Consider the following 3,661-nt stretch of genomic DNA (forward strand, 5'->3'; position numbering starts at 1 on the left):
CATTTGTTTGTTTTTTTGTTGTTCATGGGATATTCAGCACTCTGCTCCAACACCATAACTCAAAGGCATCAATTCTTTTTTTTTAAAGGCATCAATTCTTCTTCTGTCATCCATATTCATTGTCCAGCTCTCTAATGTATCGCAGGTGACTTAGAATGCAATGTCCTGACTTTAGTCTTCAGACAGGCATTATCACTCCCCACATTCTAAAGAGGTCCCTGCCAATGGACTTGCCCAACACAATGTTATTGTTGGTGGTGGTGATCGCCTTCAAGTCAAGCACAACTCACAGCGACCCTATGAACAAAAGGCCTGAAGCCTTTCTGTAACTATTGACATTTATCAAAGTTCACAGTTTCCAGAGGCATGTTGTATAGAAAGTGGATGTCTCTCCTGCCAACACAATACACCTTCTGGTTTCCTGACTTCTGGTACTAGGGGTGTTGATTGTTAATCCAAACAAAATGAAGTCATTGACAACTTCAGTTCCCCCCCACTCCCCACCCCATTTATCATAATGTTAACTTGCCGCGGGCTGCTCCAGTAAGGAGGGGCTTGTGAGCCTGAGGTCTAGGGTCTCGAAGAGGGAACACAAAGGTGGGTAGAAGTTTGGCGAAGGGACGATGAAAGAACACAAGACAAACAGTCAAGTGATCTTGATGATTTTAATTCTAAGTCATTCTAATTCTTCTTCTTTTTTCCCTTCTTTCTTTCCTTCCTTATTGCATTTAACATGATACATTTATCTCCCATTTTTACAATTGGGGCTTAATCAACAGCCAAAAAGACAACAAAAGTAAGAATAAAGTTTACATTATTTTCTTGCACACAGCTATTCTTTATGGTCATGGTTCCTTGGAGAGCATGAAAGGCTATTCTTTATGGTCATGGTTCCTTGGTAATTGGAGAGCCTGGTAGACAATGGGTTTTTCCTTAAACATTTTTTTAAAACCTGTTTTTAAACCTGTTCTTCAACTTGTTTGGGTTATAAAGTTACAAAGTGAAAATGTTACATTTTAAATTTAAGCTGATACATTTTACATTTTTAGCTGAATTTACAATATTATTTATTTCCATTCAAAAGACAACACTTTTACACTTTCCATTATTCCAGGGGTGATCACTATCTCAATAAGGGGGTTTAGGTTCATACAAAGGATGTTTTGGGTCATAATATTGCCTAAATTCATCATCCCAATCTTGTGTCTCATGATCTATTTTACCACCTATACCTTGCATAACATCTTTCCTTTGGTCACTTTCAAACCTTTTGAAAAATATATCCCAAAAACCATCAGGGTGTTTTGCATTAAACTCATCATATTTTCCAGTATAAGGAAGAGGTTTATCTGTAGGCTCTGGAATTCTGTAAGGGCCTCTCCCAATAGGGGGCTGCCACAAACAACCATTACCTAACAGATAAACAATTTTTCCACCTGGTGTTCTCATGGTGGGGGGCAAGGGTTGGATTTTTCCTTCAAAGGAAAAATAAGCCCTAGAAATCTAGGAATTTCTGGAGTGGCCATCTCTGGGATTTCTACCATTAATTCTTTTTGTTATAATGCATCCATGAATTCCCTTAAAATCACATTATTCTTGAGAAGTTTTAGTAATGCTAAAAGAACCGGAGGTAATGTTTGCGTATCAAAGTAGTCACCTCCATTTAGTTCTTTCCTGGAAACATTTAACAAACTTTTAGTAAAAACACTTTGTGTAAAGAACACAGCTTTTTTTCTCTGTCCCACATAGAAAACACACAGAGACAACAGAAGAGAAATTACAGAAAGGCCAAGAACAATCATGGAGAAAGCACACGTTCCGAGAAGCTGACTTCCTTGAAGTTTTCACCTCAATCGGGTGATTTTGTCACGCAGACTCCCTTGGAGTTGGTGTGGCATTAACTGTTGGTCATGTACTGAAGACCTTTGTTTTCTTAATGTTAAGATTCAATCCATAGGTTATGCAGCAGTGCAAGTGGCTTCTCCTTGTCCTCATACCCAACAGTGGGCCCTCATGCGGAGCCTTATTGAAACACCAGTTGGCGAGCTTCAAAGGAGCTTGGAACAGTCATCTGGTTTGCAATACACAGCCCCAGGGTGGGGCGGGGGAGGAATGATGGAAGCTGATCACCAAGGAAAGCTCTTCATTGGAAGGCTCAATACAGAAACAAATGAGAAAGCCCTGGAAGCTGTATTTGGCAAATATGGATGAATTGTCGAAGTGCTCTTGATGAAAGAGTGAGAAACCATCAAATCAAAATTATTTGCTTTTGTCACCTTTGAAAGCTTGGCGGATGCCAAAAATGCAGCCAGAGATATGAATGGAAAGTCCTTGGATGGAAAGGCCATCAAAGTGGAACAAGCCACTAAACAAATATTTGAAAGTGGTTGGTAGGCATAGACCCCCTCCACCTCCAAGAAGCAGAGGTCTTCCAAGAGCCTTCGAGGTGGAAGAGGAGGAAGTAGAGGAACCAGGGAAACCCCTTCATGTGGCAGTCACATGGACAATGATGTTGGCTTCTATGAACTTTAACATAAGTTCTTCCAGGGACCAGCCCTTTCAGGACCAGTTCGAAGCAGGAGTGAATGGGTGGAAGAGCACATGTATCATGTGGAAGAGACAGTTATGGAGGTCCACCAAGAAGGGAACACATACCTTCACGTAGAGATGTTTATTTGTCCCCAAGAGACAATGGAGATTCTGCTAAAGATAGTTACTCAAGCAGAGATTACCCAAGTTCTAGGTATATAAGAGATTATGCACCACCACCAAGAGATTATACATATCATGATTATGGTCATTCAAGTTCACACAATGACTATACATCCAGAGGCTATAGTGATAGAGGTGGCTATGGCCGTGATGGCGATTATTCTGATCATCCAACTGGAGGCCTCTTCAGAGATTCCTATGAGAGTTATGGTAACTCACGTAGTGCTCCACCTACACGAGGGCCCTTGCCATCTTATGGTGGAAGCAGTCGCTATGATGATTACAGCAGATCATGAGACAGATATGGGGGAAGTTGAGACAGTTACTCAAGTAGCTGAAGCGACTCAAGCGGCCATGATAGAGTTGGCAGAAAAGAACAAGAGCTTCTTCCTTCTATGGAAAGGGGTTACCCTGCTCCACGTGATTCTTACAGCAGTTCAAGCCACGGAACACCAAGAGGTGGTGGCTGCAGAGGAAGCCCATCTGATAGAGGGGGAGACAGAAGCAGATATTAAAACCAAACAAAACTTGGGACCAAAATCCTTGTTCAATGAAACAAAAAGTGAAACCTGTCCCGTCATAACTACTCAAGGGCTATTAAAAAGAAAAAAATTGTGTTACTTTTAAATTTTCTTGTTACGTTTTCCTCCATAATTGTTATGTTCTTGTGAGGAAAAGCAGTAAACATGTTTAATTTTATTTGCTTTTATGACTTTGCTTTAAACAAGCAAATGTTAAATGTGTAAGACTTGACTTTTGTACTAGTGTTATAATTTAATTCTCTTTAACTGTTCCTGAAGGCCACTTTCTATTTGATTAATCCCAGTAGATGAGGCAACCTAAGATTTATCACAGACATCTAGCCATCTAAAATGGGCAGATGAATCATTCTGCCTGTATAAACAAGTTAGATGGATAATATAAAAGGGTAGTTGGGTTTGCTACTCTT

At 40.3% G+C, this 3,661-nt stretch overlaps 1 pseudogene; it reads left to right on the forward strand.

Moving 5' to 3' along the window:
* The first annotated feature begins 2,112 nt into the window (after positions 1–2,112).
* Positions 2,113–3,227, forward strand: LOC102871901 (annotated as a pseudogene).
* Positions 3,228–3,661: the final 434 nt, after the last annotated feature.

This window comes from Elephantulus edwardii, unplaced genomic scaffold, assembly GCF_000299155.1.
Source record: "Elephantulus edwardii isolate Elephantulus edwardi_28Jun2011 unplaced genomic scaffold, EleEdw1.0 scaffold00519, whole genome shotgun sequence".
Lineage (NCBI taxonomy): Eukaryota > Metazoa > Chordata > Mammalia > Macroscelidea > Macroscelididae > Elephantulus > Elephantulus edwardii.